The sequence below is a fragment of the Pezoporus flaviventris genome, unplaced genomic scaffold, assembly GCF_033815535.1.
Source record: "Pezoporus flaviventris isolate CSIRO_AGI_PZ_B2104156 unplaced genomic scaffold, CSIRO_AGI_Pfla_v1 ptg000078l, whole genome shotgun sequence".
In the NCBI taxonomy this organism is placed as follows: Eukaryota; Metazoa; Chordata; class Aves; order Psittaciformes; family Psittacidae; genus Pezoporus; species Pezoporus flaviventris.
In genome coordinates this window covers 7,017,406-7,037,016 of record NW_026892626.1, presented here as the reverse complement: position 1 = coordinate 7,037,016, position 19,611 = coordinate 7,017,406, and the positions used below count along the sequence as shown (strand labels likewise).

General features: G+C 36.7%; 1 protein-coding gene across 23 annotated transcripts in view; it reads left to right on the top strand.

Moving 5' to 3' along the window:
- RBFOX1 (RNA binding fox-1 homolog 1) overlaps positions 1 to 19,611 on the top strand; it is a 1,284,179-nt gene that overhangs the window by 615,463 nt on the left and 649,105 nt on the right. The window contains exon 1 of one of the 23 annotated variants that reach the window (XM_061473769.1): positions 1,807 to 1,868. The exons of the other annotated variants lie outside the window; for them this stretch is intronic. The gene's annotated coding sequence lies outside the window, so the exon portion shown is untranslated. Of the gene's footprint in view, positions 1 to 1,806; positions 1,869 to 19,611 lie in introns of those variants that run through there. 23 annotated transcript variants of the gene reach the window in all.

Sequence of the window (19,611 nt, the reverse complement as noted above, 5' to 3'; positions counted from 1 at the left end):
AAAAGAGAACTCCCACGGCAAGAGACAGCCTGCTACAATGGCATTCAATTCAAGGTCATACATAATGTCAGTCACGGTAGGGAAAAAAACATAAATTAAGCATTTTTAGCACTTAAAATACATTGAGAAATAACATTAAGGGTGTGAAGATACTGGAAAGAAAAACAGTAAAATCCATGTAGCAGAAAAATTGTGTAAGTGATGTTACAGAAATGTGCACCAATATACATTTACATTTTGCGTGTCACTAAATGCAGACACTTTCCTTACGTGATCTTGTTTTTGCATGGCTTTGTGGCATCTCACCTTTGTTTATTACAGCTCTGATCTAGACAGAAATGTTTTTTATAAATGGTTGTGACGTAAATGGGAACGTCATCAGCAGTCACAGCACTGATTTGATGATGGGAGGGGTTTGCTTTTTTTTGGGCAACCACCATTTGGAATTTGACAGACAAAGTTTACATGTATGAGATTTCTTAAATGTCACCAGCCTATATACCAACACACTCTTTGTACATACCAATTATAGTTATCCTGTATTGATTCTTTAATAGTACACTTAATAAAATTTGAAATTGTAACGGTAGCTCCTTTGCCTATTATCAAGGAAACACTTGCGTCTGAAAAAAATAAAAATGGATTGAGATAATTTTGCCATCGGGTACCAAACCCTGGGGAAAATATTGAAGGTTTTAAACTTTTAATATTTCTTTTTTTATCATACTATTATATCATATTATTGTGTAATATTAAGTAGTAAGTATCATTGAACTATTTTCAGCACAAGATAATGTTGATCAAGGGATATGCGTGGTAAAATAGCCATTTCTTATTGTCTATAATCTTGACAGATTAGGGAGCTATGTTCCAGTGAAGAAACACATAACCATTTTGAGATCCTGCAGTTAAGCAGAGATTAGAAAGATGTCGATTGTGACATGCCTGTCAATAAACATAGATTTGTGTATTCAGGTCTGATTCCATGATGATTTTAATTTCACACTGAACACTACTACTTGTTAGTCCAGTAGCCTGAAGCCCACCAAGCCACCATGCAGCAAAGGAGGGTAGGAACCCTTCTCTCCAGATGGACTCCAGATCATGATGCGGGTTGACACTTGTTAATATATTCTCTCAGTGACTTCTATCCAGATTCGGTTCCTTCACCTATAAGTATATGGCATGGTGATATTCCAAACTACTTTCTTTCTGTTGGTTCATTTTTGATAATTTTAAGTCAAGCCATAGTGTCTTTTAGTGAAACAGGTGGAGATGTACAGATAGTGGTACAACAGGCTCATGTAAGTAATAGTACAAGGTGTTCAGAAAGGTACTTAGAAGGGTATCTCCTGTTGAGAATATTGGTCCTGGTGTACTGCTTGTTGGGATGCTTTTTCTGCCTGCTCTCAAACTCTTCTGGTTTATAAGTATGCTAAACTAAATTAATGAGATGAAATTTAGGTGGGTTTTGTTACTCTTCTCTTTCTCTGGGTTGTGATGTTACAAATAATGAAATAGTGGTCTGTGTACAGTAATTGTGTTTAATAAAAGTGGAATCCGGAAGCATTGCAAAGTTTAGCAGAGAGGCGTATGTTTCAGGGTGGGAATTGAAATTTTCCTTTTTGACAGGTTTTCTTGAAACTAGATTCACACTGGCATCCAGATTTTCCTAGAAAAGAGAGTGCCAGAATGCTGCAGTCAGGGCTTGCGCTCATGTTGAGCACTTCAGTGAATTGGCAGAGCAAGGAGAGGCAGGTAGCCTGGAAGTGCACGTCTCTTGCCAGGCACTGAACTACATAGTAGTGCTGCAGGATCAGACTGAGCATGGATGGGGCTTCTAATCTAGACAATCCCACATACTCCATGTAAGTACTAATCTAAACTTGAGGTTCACCTTTGTAATATTGCAGTTGTTTTGGTGTAATATGCCCTGTTGTAATCCTTCTTTGCTAGCTGGGTATCTACAGCAAATGCAGAGGTTTCTCTGAGATGAGAAAGAAGTATTTTAAGTTCTTCATACATCCTAATTCCTGTCGTTAGTTACTCTGAAACTTCTTTCAGTCATGTTGTATGCCTTCTTATTGACAGAACTCTGAATTAACTTTTCCTGCTCCTGCACATCTTGATTCTCCCTGATGCACTTAACATCAGAAGATACACCGCCTTCTTTGTGTTGCACTCAATGTTCCCATCACCTCCTGGAGTTAATGTTCAATTTGCAATTTTGGAGACTTGAATCATCACCTGCTCTGCATGAAGAAATAGTTTTTATGGTGAGGTTTTAGTGTGGTGTGTTTTCATCAGAATTCATAGGGTTTGAAATATATTGCATTTTGAAAAGGGGTTTTACATCTCCAGGAGTGTTTTCATTTGAAGGGTTTCACCCTGGGATGTGCATGTGCTCTTTTTTCTGTAGTGCTTACAGTATCAATTGTACATCTCAGTATAAAATGAACTGGGCACCGATTTAAAAAAAAAAAATAAAAGCCTGACTTGGAAAACAGGCACAAATACAATAAATTACACAGTTACACAGTGAAGGCATTTGTAACACTGTTGAGCAAACATATCAGTTACTTGTTTGAATCACTTGGAAGAAGTATCCTTGTAGAACTGAAATCCTGGTTGGAAACAATGGTCTGATACGGAAGGATTCAGGGGTGCAATCTGGGAAAAACAAGAGCCAATGCAGCTTCAGGGGGGTGGCTTTGTAGTTTATACCTTTTCCTTTTTAGCACGGGGTATGTGAGTTGTCCTTTCTCTCAAAATTTCCCGGCAATTATATTTCAGAAGAAATTGAACATAATGTGCAGGTATTTGAGTACTTGACATGGCATTTCCGCAGGTACTTACTATTCTTTTGGCACTGTTCTGATGAGCATGTGATGCCTTTAAAATACTGTGGTCAGCAGGAATCTTGGATATAAAATACTACTGTTGTTGAAGTATCATTTCTGATTTGTTCGTTGGATGTGCAGAAGCATATGGCTAGCTACAGGAATGAACTAAATAGACAGAAATGACAGTGTGTCATTTTGGCCAGAATTCACATAACAGAAAAGAGGAAGGCAAAAGCTATAATCATGGTAGTATTTGTATTGATAGAGTTCACATATAAAATCATTATTGAAAAAATAAAATAAAAATTTTATTTTGGGGATGCATATCCTAACAACTCTGATATTAACTCTGTGAAACACATGAATCTCACCAACCAGGTCCCTTCTAAACACTTGCCTTGTCCTTTTTAAGACCTGCAAAACTTCTCGTCTCAGTTTCTATATGACAGATAAATTGAACAGATTAAACTCAGGAATAAATAGTTAACAACATTTACCACAAGTCTACGGTATTTGAACAGCCACTAGAAGTAGAATTGAGATGCCTTAGTTTATTTTGTCACTTTAAGTTCAGATTATAAGTACTGAATATCTTTCAAAAATTGTGTCCTTAATTTCTGATGGAAGCTAGGGGATGGATATACAGGCGACTGGGTGAGACTGCATTGTCCAAGAGATGAGGTTTCTAGCATTATACTGAAAATTCTGAGTTCTTTCGCAATGTGGATGGCTTTGCCTGGGTACTTTCCAGTATTACAATTGGTTGTATCAATGTATAATCGGTTATAAATTGCCTCATATGAGAAGATCACCATGCCTTCTTATTTTTCGGGTAATTTCTAATCTTTCAGGATTGAACAAGCACTGACACTGTAAGATACTGCTTCCACCTATTCCAAGTCCTTTCCAAATAAGTCTGAAGAGTCATTTACAATGTAGAGCACTTTTCATTTTTTTTCAGGGATTACTGAAAGAAAATCTGGGAAAATTGTTTCTGAGTAAAGAAAAAGAGTGAAGTGTCTTTAGTAGTAGTGTGGGGTGGTTTTTTTTTCTTTCCTAAATCAATAGGAGTTTCACATTTCGTGAAGGAAAAGGTGAATTATATAGCATAGAGGTCTGTGATTATATCACTTTGTCTTAGCAGGTCATTAGGAGGAAACATTATATCATCTGCATTTACATTCATATTATTTCTTTTCCCCGTCTTCCTAAAAAATATAAAGTTCTATTTTCTCAGACTCTAGAAATGTGAAGACGTTATTATGCTTCTCTGTTCTACATTGTTGCTTTTAACTTCCTATTTAACAAGATACAGGACATCCCTCATAAATTCTGTATCATCAGTGTAATGTTCCTTTGATGATGTATTGCATGTTAAGACGGCATTTTAAACCATTTAAGATGGTTTGAAAGGACAGTGTGGGGCTCAGGAGATTTTTTTTTTAATATATTTCATTTTTGCTTAAGTGTTTTAAATTTAATTTAAATGAGAAGGACAGTTGATAATGTAAAAACTTTCCATTCGTTCAGGATTTCCAGGATGTTTTATGTTGATAAATTAACAAAAGATTGTATCTTGGAATCATCTGTAAAATCAATGAATGATACCAAAAGTAGGAGTTTACACTGTATTGTTAGGCTTTGGGTGTGAAAAACTAAAGATACTATCTAAATGGTTTAGTTGAATGTAATTCATTGTCCTGGCTCTCTGCTACTTTCCAGGTAGGGTCTCACTGCTATCCCCCTAGATGACGGCTAAGAGACTGAAGAAATAAGGTTTGCTTCCCATCCAGTCAGTAAATGCCCAGCTGTGTTCTCCATCTGCTTAAGGCAAAATAGTTCTGTTACATTCACTTCAGGTTTATCAGGGCTCCTTATAGACACAGTGCCTGCACTAGTGATTTGCCGCATCTGCACAGTGAGACAATAACAGTTCACTTGGCTAGGATGGGTTGTTTTTTATTTCCCATTCCCCCTCCACTACTTTTCCAGAGGGCAAAAAGTTGCTGTCTGATTGTGTTTGTCATCATCTCTGTATAGCTCTGAATAAAATGTGGTATTTCAGTGAGTAATTGATAATGCTTTGTGGTTTAAATGATTCAGATACATGCTAGTCGTAGTGGGAGAGAATGGGATTTACACTTCCCATATAAATCTCAACAGAAACTGAGTATTTGATTGAAAGAACAACAGTGACCAAAGGAGTCAAAACATCAGCTTTTCTTATTGTCCTCCTTGACCCATGTTTTTGGACTGAGGTTATGTCACAGTTCTGCATCTCTTGATGTTAAAATCTACAGAGAGCTCTTGGTCTGACAGTTTGAACCTGAGGTGTCCTGCCCTTTGTCCCCTCTGCAGTTGGTGAACCAAATATTTTGACAACACCCCTCTCTCTGCTCAGACTGGGCATCTGCAGGGCAAGAGTGAATTGCTGAGGAAAATAAAAGATCCACTTCTGGTGGTAGTCAGTTATTGTGACCCTTTTCATGTGATACTGAATGAAAATAAGTTTTTAACCATATAGGTTCACAGCTAACAGTGGGTATAATGAACTTGGAATGTCATTTCAAACCTATGAAATTATTCTAAGCAGCTTCTACTTCATTTACCTGCAGGTGTTTATGTACACACTGTCATTCTGATGGCTTGCAAACAGCATACTTATGCTGCTATTGCTTTCCCTTCCATGGAATAATGAGGATCTCAAGAGCAATAATTACCCAGGGCACAAAATGTAATTTAGACCTCTATAGCCTCCTTTTTGTTGCAACATCAGCTTCCATGGATTTTTTTTTTTTTCTGAATGTATATAAAATCCCCTCTATTATCCTATGTTTTATATAGGATCCTGGATTGTGTAATATATTTATTACCCTCTAAAAGCTCTCTCACAATTGTATTATTCATCTCTAATAGAACTCTTGCTGTCTCTTCTTGCCCATCTTGATATTTCTGTGCTATTCATCCTTTTTCTTGGTAGTCTTTATATTCATTCCATACAAGCAAATTCCATCTCCTTTTCTTCCATTCTTATATGCTGGTTCTTTCTTTAAGTTGCTGTCTTTCTGCAGTGTAGTACAGAACAATTGAACCACCAAACGTTATACTTTTTGAAGCAGGGGTGTTTGAACATTTGAAAACCCACAAAAGAAAATCAGATCAGTAGTTCTGGCATTCTTCAAAATTGCTCTTTCATTTGAAAGGAATAGAGAAACTATGGGTGGGCAAACTGAAAGTTGTAGTATCTGTTTAAGAATAATGAGGCTGTGAATGGAGGCAAGAAGTGTATTGGTAATGATGAGATGTGGTGAAGACAGATATGTCCACTTAAAGGAGAAAAATGTGCTTTAAGTATATTCATATATTTAATAATCAGGCTACAATTCATATGCCTCTGGAGGGGGGGAGGGGGATTATCAGGAACCTCAGAGGTTCAAGTATCTTCTCTGGTTGTGAGTTCTGGTAGGTACCAATCTTCACTGGGTGAGTTGCGCTATAAACTTCAGTGTGCCAGCTAAAGTTTGGAATTCAAGCATTTGTTTTACAGTCCACTTAGAGATTCCTGCTTTGTGCTTGTGATCAGCATGTAGAGTACTTCTGCTACTTTTTTACTAGAATCAAGTGATGTTAATAGAGTGCAAGTAGCCTGCTGGTATCCCTGGAAGAGTTTTTAGTAGATGGTAAAGTCATATCCATGCATGAAATGCTGGCTATACAGACCATTGAAATGGGCTTTTGAAGATCACAAAAGATTTTAAGTGAATGTGTTAATCAGTTATACGTTGCAGATTTTGCTTAAGTCTTGTTCTTTCTCCAGGCTCTATAGTGTGTATAATGTGATTGTTTTTCCTGGAGTCTTAGGAAAGCTATCATATACACTTAACACTCTAAACATAATGCACAACATTCTTCACTCTAATTGGTGAAGCATGTGCATTCTTAGTGGTAGATAATTGTTTTAAACACAGCGCATTCTTACCTTAGAAAGCCACTTTTGCCCAGCCACAGTGCCTTTCTTCTTCAAGAATCATTACTAATAGTAATCTGCGGGATCTATAATGCCAGTAGCACCTCCCAAAACAAACGTTATGGCTGTTAGTAGCTATCAGTTTTTCTTGCAAAGTGTTTCTCTCCTCAGGCACCCTTTTGCCCTAGGGCAGTTAGTTACCAAAGTAGTCCTTAACTGTTGATAATGATCAATTTGTCAGGGATTATTGTGCAATGATGCCATATCCTGTATTAATTAAGTAAACCCACATTAATTGTAGATAGTGTTCAAGGGCTTTTCTTGGAGGATGAAGCAGACTCTCCATAAGACGAGCTGAGCAGTAGCTTTGCAACAGCAGAGTGAATGATGGAGGGGAATAAGAAATATTTTTACTATAATGATATTTTCAGAAATATTCAAGCGTTTAGAATTTCCCGTAAGGAAAAGAATCTAGTCACAGTTTTTCAAGAAAGCAGGGGTCCTTACTAATCCTTTCTGATACCTTTTCCTAGAAATGCAGGAAAGAAGGAACATGTGCATGCACAGAGACTTACAAATATGTATACCTCAAAACTGTGCCCATATTTGGGTCAAAAGATGTCACTGTACATGCTCATGAAAAATCTCCAATTTTTTTTTTTGTTGTTGGCAGTTTATGATCCCTCTCACAACAGACGCATAATCACTTCAGAGATGTGTAGAGTTGTTGATGCTTAAGAACTGAAATTGTTATATCCATATCAATTTTACTTTCACAGACAGAAAGCTACTTTGCACTAATTTAGCTAGAATAATTCCCAGTCTCAGCAAAATATATTGCATCCGCTCAAGTACTGCATTCATGTAACAGTCTGGGCAGTTAGAATTCACAAAGAGGTTCAGGTCTGCTTGCACCTGCTTTTGAAACATGCTTTGTACTACGAGGATTTTATTCTCCTTCTGTAGAATTGTGCACTTTAAAGCAAAAAGGGTCAAGTATGTCACTGTGGCATGTGTTACGTGGTTTAGGTGAAACTTCAATTGAGGGCAGTGCTGGAGGAAAATGCAGAGGCTGTTGGGAATCCAGCAGAGGCTTCAGTACCATTTTGAGGTTTATGTGAATATTCTTTGACTACAATGATGATAGCTATTAACGGAAAAATAAAATCAAATATGGGTAAACAAAAATAGGAAAGAGTATGACTTTCAGGGGAAGCCCTTACGTAGTTGCTCAGTATTTGTTCTTACCAGAAAGTTAAGAAGTTAAATCATCTCATACCAAGTTGTGACAATTTTCACTAATGTTTTGTGATTTAGATCTGTGTGCACAGCCAGCTGACATTTACTGTATAGGCATACAAAATTAATGTAAAACTCATTCTGCCTGCTATATATGATGTATTCCTTTGAATCTTGTGCAGCTTCTGTGGGCGTATCACAATACCTCTATGGCTTGTTATCATGAGTAGTTAAAAACCGTATTTATTATTAACCATTTATCACGGGAACCAAAGGTTTCAAGTTGATTGGGTAATAGCAGCAAGGAATCTTAAGTGTGAGTATGCCAGTGCATGCAGCCTGGGGAACAAACAGGAGGAACTGGAGCTCCACTGCAAGTCAGAAAGTTGTGATATCATAGGTATAACTGAAACACGGTGGGACAACTCACATGACTGGAGGATCGCAGGGATGGCTGTAGGCTTTTCCATAAAGACAGGCAGGGCAGAAGAGGAGGAGTCATCACACTATGTTAAGGAGAACCTTGAATATACAGAAGTCAGCTATAGCAATTGCAGAAGCCCTACTGAATGCCTCTGGGTGAAGATCAGAGGGGTCATCTCTAAGGGGGATCTCACAATAGGCATTTGCTACTTAGTCTACTGTATCTTAGTATTTAATTAGCAATAATTTAAGTTTCTGAGCTTTCCAATATGTAACAGTTTTTATACTATTTGTAGGTATTTAAGTGGTGTTTCTGAAATGAATTTATTTAAACATCTGAGCTTCACACATACTAAAAGACACCAAACCCAAACCCACAGTGCATGGAAATGGAATGTATTTTCTGCAAAATCTAATAGTTCATAATTAAGTGACATATTTCTGAGAATTAAAATGTCTTGTTAGGGAAATTGTCACTTAAATCTCTTATTTTACTGAATTCAGAGCAGTTACATTACTATATTTAATACAAGACTAGTGTTAAATGCTACTTTAATAATTTAGGGTAATTATTTCCTTTGTACTACTGCTCTATTTTTATCATAATTTCTTCAGGTAGTTATCACAGTTTCCGTACGGATACAAAAAGATGAAACAATAATCTTTGTCATTCAAAGTAAAAAGGTCTGTTTGTGGTCCAAGTGGCAGTATCTTTTCAGAATGAGCAGATGTTTTTTGAATGGTATGGTCTGCCTTGTTCTATGATGATGATGGCAAGAGGTGTAAAGTGCTGAATAAAAAAATCAAACTTTTCAATCAATTTAAATGACTGCAAGAAAATGAAAATGCATCACACTAGAATTCTAATTTGTTAAAAGAAATTCAGCAAAATATTAAAGGACCTTGGGCTGTAACAAAAAAGTACGCATGTCATTCACTGAAGTCACGATTTCAGAATGATTAGTTATTGATCAGATTCTCTTTTAACTGATGCCCAGAGAGCAGGTTAATGTGCATATTAGAGGATCAATTTTTTTATAATTTAGAATTACCAAATTATTTTTTTTTTCTGTTTTGCATGTATTAGGCTGCTCCGAGCACACAGTAGAGATTTCTGCCTTCTGAAGAAGTGACTGCAGTAACTCAGCATGTAGCACTCCATCACAACCCATTGAAATATGTTCATGGAAACCACATCCTTAGAAATATGCAAAATGAACAGACAAACAGGAGAATGACTGCACCCTCAATAGGCAGGGAGGGCTGTGATTTAATATGCTTACATGAAATTCTGCTTGGGTACCATTCAGTTTTAATACTAATCTGTCATAAACTCTATAAAGAGTTTTGTGCTGGTTGTAGCACTGTTTGCCATCAAGTAAAGTATGAAGTTGAGTGGGTATCTTGTTATAAATGAAAAACTATTTGATGTAGCATTGCAGTTGAGTTGTCACTTGATAAATTTATGCAAGAATTCTTGCAGGCCATTTTAGAGTGGAATTCGTCCTTTCAGCAGCAAACTGCTGAAAGAGATACAGGGTTACTTGCATTACCTTGTAAACCATAAGATGTGAAAAAGCCATGACGTTAACATTTTAACAAGGTAAAACCCACTAATTTGTTGGGAACCTTCTGCATGTTAATGCTCTTGTGGGAACCCAATCAGCATGGTGAGTGTCTGTCCTGTGGGTGAGTCTCTTTGAAAGTGACCTGATGAGAGCATCTTCAGCTGGATCGGGTGAGACTTGCTCCTGGATTTTTGTGTAGAGTTCTTATCCTGGTGGCTGGGGGAGAGGGAAGGACTGTGCATGGGCACAGCTCTGACACCTGCTTTAATCAGTTATAAGGCCTCATCACAAAACTGTAACTTTAATTCAATGTGTCTTGCCATTTATTCCCTGCGTTAAACGCTGCTTTTCAATTTTGAGGTCCGAAACTGAGACAAAAAGTGTAGCGTATACAGAGTACTGCTGTAGAGAAAACCTTAAGGCATGCTAACTTAGATATACAACATAAATTCTTTCTAGATCTCTGTCTTTGTCAGAATGTTTTTCATTGTAGAGTATCGTGTTTGTGCATCGTCAATGCCTGTGGTATTGATTTCCAGTGTGAACTGGATTCTCAGGGAGCCTTTTTGTCCTTGGCTTCAGCACCCTTTGGTAAGGTCACTCAGGATTGTTTGCTTTGTTTTAAAAACCACAAAATACCATTTTACATGTCACCTTCCTCGTAAATGTAACAACGTTCCATTCTTTTTTCACTCTAATTTTCTTAAAGTGGTCATTTTAGGAAAAAAGAAAATGTAAACACAAGTTGAACTAATAGACCAGAGTGTTTTAAAGATGAGCCATGATACTGGCTCATTAACATATTTCAAAGCACAGACAGGAAAAATTAATGTAGTGCTCACCTGCTACAAAATTCAAGGTGATTTTTCTATATGTCTGACCAGTACCAGTATACATTTAGAAGTGGTAGAGAAAACACAGTTTTAGAAAGACATAAATATACTTGTTTAATTACAGGTTTGTTTGAAATAATTTTTGTTTCATTACCTTTAAAAAATGCAGAAGGCTTAGATAATATTTCTCCCTTGCTTGACTTGAAATACCTGTATCGTGTTTGAGGATATGTTTTAAGTAGCACTTTTCTCTAGCTTATTAAGTGATTGTGGAAACTTGCTCATGCTTGTAAATCGCTGTCTGTTTTAGTGTAATAAAGAGCAGATATCAGGGGGTCATGATCTAATAAAGGTTTTTTGTGTTTATTCTTTTTTGTCTTTCGGCATTGTTCATCACTTAACTCTGCTTCTGTAAAGACAGTAGGTCCTTTGAAAGCTGTGCATGCATTGGCTCTGACTTCTGATCTTTTGCTAGGTGATGTGGGTGATCTTTACTCAACAGTTATGCGTGCCATGCAGTCTGGTCACAGAACAGATGTGGCTGGTGCAAGATGTGGCCATATAGCAGCTGAGCTCTTTTTCCTTAAAAGCTTGCCTATCCATTTTGCCCTCTGTGGTACAGAACAGCTGATGGTGATCACTATAAACATTAATTACAAACTGACTGTCAAGGACATAATCAAAAAAGTGGTTAGCTAGAACAGTGATTCACCATCTACATTTTTAAACCAACTGACAAAACTGTCCCTTTCATTAATATGAGAGAAATATAATACGAAGACTTGTCAAGGGCTCTAGCTATTAAATTCTATACTCAAATGTTAAAACGCGGTAGCTGGAAGACATGCAGACAAAAAATTCTCAGCAATCGTGATGAGATAAACAAGGGTTTGCACTGAATTAATGTTTCAATAAAATGCCTAAGTAACATATGTCTCAACCTGGCTAGAGTCCTAAAGTAGAAGTAAAGACTTTAATTACATGATTGATGAGCACTTCAGGCAGGAGCTCAGAATCCACAATGACTGCAAGGTCACAAATGCTGTCTGGTGAAGGGGAAAGGGAACTACAGTAGGAGTGAAACCACAGATGACAGAGAAGGTGCCTGCCCTGCAGAAGCAGACAACAGCACACAGAAGCTCTGTTCTAACTGCTGTTATTACCTTGTAAGAAAATTGAAGAGCTGTTTGCTTGGCTGTCTCACAAAAAATTATGCAAAATACCCTGCTGCTTCGTGCAATGTTCAGGGACTGTAAAGGTTGGAGTTTTGTTGCTAGTAAACCACACTGGGAAACCACAGAAAGAACTTGTTCTGAAAAAAGTAAAAACCATATACTGTTGATTGGTGACTGTTGCTAACGCTAAACTTTCCAAGGCAGGTTATAATACTTACAAATATTTATAAAGTTAAGCATTTTTGTTGGGGTAGTAACAGGGTACCTTATTTTATTTGTAACTGCACATTTCCGTTCAGGTATCCCTGTCACATATATGAGGTTCTGGTCCTACACATGAAACCAGATGAGAAAATTAATATGGGACAAATCCTGGTTATGTTCTCCGTAAGTGCATGTGAACTAGAATTTTATCTGTTTCTCTGTAGGAATTGGGTTCAGTTATTATCATCTTTTTTTAGCAGTGGTGGTGCAGCCTGTGCTCTCACATAGGCAGAGAGGACTTTTTCTGTAAACTCTTTAGTTGATAGCAAGTTTATTTTAAATACTGCATTCTATTTCCAGTAACATCCTGATAACAAAGCCTTTCTTTTTCTGCTGCTTAATTTTTAATACCTCAGTCTTTCTGTGGCTGTTAACTATGTAAGCCCTCTCTTAGATATCGCTTTCCCATTCAGTTTTCTTCTGTGACAGCCTTTATTGCACTGCCTGATAGGGAAAGTAGAAAATACCATAGTTTTCAAAATACTCTTCTTTTGCGTTTTGTGGCAGGTCACTGAATATTTGCTCTTAGGAAAAAAATACGTCTGAGGTGAATTTACAGAATCTAGGTTAAATAATGATTACTTGTCCCAGTTTAGATTGTGTCCCAGATTTGAACATTATATTATATAGTCAAATCATATAAATTAATGGTGAGTCAGTTTCAAAGGTGATGTTTAGTTTCCCATGAGACTATATGAAATTATTTTGATCTACAATTTTGTATATTTCTGTCTTTCGCTTTTAGAACTCTCCTTTGTTTCCAATTGTATAGGAAAAATCCAGGTGGAAATTGCTTAGGGAAGATGTAGTTTTTTTCTGAATAATTTTGAGTAATTTGAAATATTTTAATGTTCATGACAATGTAATATGTCTTATTAGGTAGGATTGGGAGACTGGAAATGTCGCTTTCTAGGTCACCACTTCAAAACCACCTACATGCAGAAGTAACTTGTGTTTTCCACAATTACCAACCCTGCTACTCTCAAATAAAGGCTGAGATAAAAATGGCCTAGGAGCCAAGCTGCTTTCTCACCATTCGATGTAATTCATCTAAGTAGGTACAGGAGCATTGTCAGAGCAGTTTGTACCTATTCTACAACATCAATTTGCAGGACTCTCCTAAGCTTACATAAATAATGTGTTGCCAGATGAAAGCACCCCTGCTCTGGAAAACATGACATCGATTTTTGTCATTTTCTGTATGTCAAGTGTAATGCATTTTGATAGGATAAGCTTAACAAATGTTTTTATTTCAATGGGACAGGTAGATAGAAATTTCCCAGAAAGATGTTTAAGGTTAAGGACATAAAGTTACTCGGCATCACTGTGGAGTTGAACCAGCTTGTAGTCTACTACATCACATTTACATAGACTTAAAGTAATAATATTCTAAGTAACTGGGGACGCAGACAAAGGAAAGAAATAAGGTGGTGAGAGGGAGGTGTGAAGAAGCAGAGGAGACTGTAAAGTCGTCTTGGTTGTGTCCTGGCCAGGCAGCAAATGAAAGAGATCTGAAAGGTCCTGTGAACCTTAAAACCTCCTCTTTAGCAGAGTAGAGCCACTACTTTTGGGTGGCAGGTGGTTCCCAAACAAGGAGAATGACAGTACTCTCTTGGCACCCAATCTTGCATAACAGTAACTTGATGCTCCGTGACCAGATAGTCATTTAAATCAGCTTTATTTGTAGGACCACCAATCAATGCAGTCAGTGTTTTGGAGAGAACTAATACGTTTGAAATAATGTAACTGTAATAGAAAAATAGTTCGAGTGCAGTGAATAAAAAAGTGGGTTTTCTGACACCTTTATTATGTATTTATTGTAGTAAATAAAATTTACATGGTTGTGTAGCTGATTATCTTGTTATTAGGAAGAAATACTTCATTGAGAGATGAAATTTAATCCCAAATGTAGTTGACATGCAAACTTGCTATAAAGCTGATTTACAAAAACTTCAGTACATTTGCTGAGGAGAGGGATATGTCTTGTAAAACAGGGATTTCTGTTCTCTTGGTTCCCACTGAAAGTACTAATTCAAATTCATTTTACGGCAAACAGTCTAGTATGAATTAATCTGCACTGAAACACTGATAATCATTTTACTACATAGTCAATAAATAAAAGGCAAGATGGTAGAATCAAAGGAAGGCATTGAGATGACTGTGACCTACTTTGCTAAATCAGAGGAATGGACACAAAAAATGCTCTAAAATCCAACATTGCAGGAGCTAACCTTGAAAGTGCTGGAAATAACAGAACTTTTGGGACTCTTAATACCAAGTTTGTGACATTAGTAGAGTAGAAATTAAAAAGCTATACATCGCTATTAGAGCAAGCTTATACATCGCTTAATTATGATCTATTTAAAAAGTGGAATGGCTTCAGCAGTCTGCGTGTGAAAAGCAATTAACCCTGTGCACTGTTAAGATGGTTTAATAAACAACAATCCCTTCAGTAAATTCAAACACTCTGTGAAAAATACCTGGAGTATACCTGAGTAGAGGGATAATATGGGTTCAGGATGGGTTGTGCTGGGACTTTGGTTTTATTTGTATATTTTTTTTTCCATTGTTCTTGGAGAGGACCTTTTCAGATGCATTCGCTAATAACTGATGCATTCATTACAGCATCATTTTCCCTTTTATTGTTTTTTTTTGTAATCTAAAGAATATTGTCATTTAAGACATGATTTTATATGTATCTGTTTTTTCCAAGCTACAGGTTGTAAGTTGATGTGGCTCCACTGGTAAGGGAATATAGACAATTAACAAAGTAGAGCTTTTGTCTGGTGTCTGTAATCTCCTTCTAAAACTATTACAAATGTGTTGGGTTTTTTTTTGTTTGTTTTTAAGTTTTCACATACTTCAGTTGCTCCTTTTATGTTGGTTGAAGGTGGAGGAACGAGGAAATCAGAAGAAAGAAGAAAACACTGCTTTTTGCTTAGGAACTTACTCACTGCATCTACTTCCTTTTGATTCTTTTATTTGTGGTAAAAAACAGTGGCATTCTAAATACAAAACCAAAAAACCTGAACTAATGGCAGAATTGAGTCTCTCTGGTGAAGCTCTAAGGTGGAGGTGCCGTATTGCTTGTACTTTAAAGATGCACTTTCTTTGGAGAGTTTGTTAGACCAGTGGAGGAAGAGACGCATCTCAGTTGCCTCATTGTCTTACTCCCAGCCCAAAAGCTCTGGCATATGTAATGAGCTGAGGAGGCTTTTGAATTTTTGAGGCACTCATAGACACAGAATTGAGGAATTAACAGTACCTGGTGCACATGAATGATCCTGCCTAGTGTACTGCTTAGCAATAATTCCTATGAATAATGAACTTGTAGAGATTGCATACGTGCCAGTTGTAGTGAGGGTGACTGAAATATTGTTGTTAAATCTTGCAGCTCAGAATTGACAGCTGTTGTTTGTTTGACTGGATTGTCTCGATTCCCCAATACATTGATCATCTGGTATGGGTAGAATAGGAGCTTGACTGAATATGGCTGAAAGTTGTTTTAATTTTTTCAGTTCACAAATGGGTGAATACGTCTCCTTTTAACATAGTAAGAAGTGATACTGTTGTTTGCAAGGAATCCTTTTGGAATTTTGTCTGGCACAGCAAAGTTTTCATAGGTGACAGCAGTTAATAGCCATTGGCCTAATGGGTAGTGGGAATTAAGTTGTTCTTTGCAGTAAAATCATTCAAGAGAAAATTGCAATTCTAAAGCTGTTGCTTGGAGTTATTTGCCTTTCCACTGATTCAGTTTCATTACACTTTTTTAGTAATTCTGAACTTAAAAATGTCTTTAGTCACTTGTTTTCACTAATAGCAATCTCTGCTGCTGATGTTCACATTATATTGTTCTGGGGACATGATTCAACTCTTCTGCAAGTTATCAGAGTTTTCCACAAACTTTTTTTTTTTTTTTGTTTTGTGTTTTTAATTGCTTCTAAGCCATCTTGTATATATATATTAGCAAAATCCTATATCCTGCTATAGCAGTTTCATTTGAGTCTTGTTTTTAGCACTCCACACTCTGTGTAAAGCCTGTGGAACACTGGTCAGCACTGGCATTTGGTTCACCTTGCTTACCAACTCTTATATCAGTTGTAATCTCTCTGCTTGTTTTCTGCCCTGACTCTGTGCTCCCTTTATTTATAGTTCATCTGTGTGTTTTATTGTATATTTCAATTTAAAACTCTTTGCAACAAAATCATTGTTTTACCAGAAGGCTTTATGAGCTGTTTGTAGCACATTCACCATAGAGAGTCTATAGAATCCATTAGATTCTTCGTTTTCATTTTCATTAGGACTGTAAAGGAGTCTGTGATAATTTTGCCACCATGGCAATTTGTGTTAGGCTATATGTGTTTACCATGTTGATGTTCTCTTCACATATGCAAACTGATAAGGAGAACAGTCTTTCTTAAGAGGAAAGTAGACATGATCTTGCTAGGGCTGGATGAATCAATATTCTGAAGAGGCTCTCAATGCTCCTGAGCTTGTGGGTATTTGAAAATAAAACTCAGGGCACAGGACTAGCAAATGAATTGTGCTGTGAAATTCAAGAGGAGATAGTGTGAAAAACTAAGCTTAGCATGGACCTTTGATTGAAAGCTTAGTTTTTCTCTTCGAAACATTTATGTTTGGTGGGATAAGTACTAGTTGCTTTGATCTGTGTAATGATTCAATAATATTTTAAACCAAGAGGTTGAACAGTTGCACATTGAACTGTATTAGGTCATGGATTTACTTACATTCACATAGCACTTACTTAAAAATAATATTTAGGGTGAGCAGTATATTCAGCTACCAGAAGGGGAGTGAGAAGGTGATGATCCTGGGGGTGCTCAGCAAAAAAGCAGGAGTCACAAGCTGCAACCCAGGGAATCCCAGCTGGGCTGGTGGGCTCAGGAACAGCTCAGAGAGGGTGGGAACTCCCCTCAGAGACGAACAGGAGTTCACTGAACAAAATGTGAAGCAGCCTGCTTCTACTTGGAAGTTAACCCTACATTTGAGCCGTAAGGAGGACCTTGAGACTTTCTGATTCACACATTACCTCTGTTGAGCAGTTGTATAATTAAAGGTGCTGCAGCACTGCGGTATGGCTAATTGCTCAGGCTTGATCACGTCTGAAAAGTGCTGTCTTTTACTTAATCCAACCCTGAAGGGCTTTTCTTTTTCTGTTTTTTTTTTTTTTTTAAGGTAACTTCTTTCTGAGGTTTTCCATTCCTTGTCAGTTCTTCCAGAGTTATTTAAGGAAAATCAGATCTCTTCAGTCAATTTTAATTCCATAATATATTTATTATAAGTACTGTAAAATTCAATTGTCTTCAATAACAGTATTTATTTTGTTAGATCTTCAAGTAATTTGGCTTTTTTGTTTGTTTGTTCTATGTAGAAGGTGGCTTTAGGAACCATTTGTTTCATTGTATTATGTGGAGAATGACCTTCAGTACTGATAGCACTTCGTTGCAGTGTACATTTTTGTGCACTATTCAAATAATGAATTGTAAATTATTGTAAAAAAAAAATAATTGTAAGTTGTTAAATGGGATATGACTGCACAAATTCCTGTATAAATTGGGAAAGTTCTCCACGTCTTCTTCTAAAGGGCAGTCTTTACCAATTGTGAATGTTTTTTCTGTTTCAGAAACCTTTCTAGATGTATTCCAAGCCTCTTACTTCCAATAGCATTAAGCTATACAAGCAAATAGCCCTTGTGTAGTGATTGAAGAGTAGAAGAGTGCTTTATGACTTAATGTTTTTTCTAAGCCACTGCTTTTAAAAGGTTTAAGGGAATAAAATCCATGAGAAATACTGTGCAGATCAGTTTTGTGTTTCAAAATACATACAAAACAGCAAAAAAAGGTACTGTGTTTTCTCTTTCTTTCTTGTGTTTATTACACAATGGTTTTTATGGAAACCAGCCAGTATTAATAATAAATAGCGCTTCAGATATTTGGTAAGTTTGTGAAGCAGGTTAGTTGTTGGTTGGTTGTTTTTTTTTTTTTCCCCTTCAAAACTATCAGAACATGTTTTTTATTTAGGCTTGGCTAAAATTATCTGTCACATGCAGATGATTATGTAATAGCTGCCAACATGATACCCTAAGACAGTATAGCAGATGGTCAAATGTGTTTCATGTGGCATTTGTTTAAATGCAACTGTATCTATTTTTTCCTGTAATTATTAACACCTTCTTTCTTCAAAGGACTCAATTTGCATTGAGTTAACCACTTCTAGACTATTTCTGCCATATCTTGTATTGTAAAAACAGTATTGCAATCTTTATTTTTTGAAGGAGAAATGTTTTGCTTAACAGTCTCAAATTTACATATCAGCACATTGCAAATTTACAGTAAGAATAAAAGCCAATTTATTCAATGCTGGCTAAACTGCTATATAAACAAAATAAGCCTGTTTAATATGTGTATCTCTCTTCAAGTGTTAATTTTGAAGCAAAATGAAAATGTGGCACTGAGATTTACTAAACTGACCCTGAGTATTGAATTAGCAATCTGAGGTACATATGACAAATATAAACAAAGTTAGTTAATGATGTGTTTGTTTGACTAAACCCCCAAAATGAAGATACAGGCAGGTTTACCTTCACATCAGTGGTAGAATGCACCAATAAAACAAGATCTCCTCTGGGGGTTGGATAATTTCACTGTTTTACAATATGATTATTTCCATAGGGTTGTATTTTAAGTAATACAAGATACTCACAAACCCCCAAACACCAAAGGTGTTAAGCTTTCATTTATCAGCAAAGATCTTCCTTTGCTTCAGCATCTCAACTTCTCTTTATCCTAAACTAATTTACCATCTTTCACTTTTGAGTGAACCTCTTCCGTTGTCTAAAGCAGCTGCTTTTTCTGCTTCTGTGCCCAAGAAGCAATCCACCTTCACAGCCTTCCCACCTGGCTGCTTCTGGTTTTGCCCATATGTCTTATACAAGACCAGTCCCAATTTTCTTCTGTTTTGGCAATGTGTTCCTGTGTGTAAAGTGGAGTATTGTGCTATTCTCCTTCCTCTGTCAGTTTCTGTTCAATATAATTTCTCTTGTATGCTTTATTAGAATATTTTGGGCTTCAGGCTGCTTTTTCTGTTATGCCCTTCTGGTAAAACATTAGATAATGTACACTATATTGAAACCTAATTGGTAACATTAGCAAACATGACATATAGATAAAAACTCAAGTGTCTTGGGTAGTGCAGTCAGTCATGGGGTGCTTAATGTGTGTAGCACTTCTGGCTTTTAAGGTTTATTTCTGAGAAGTAAATTAAGCCTTGGCTATCATC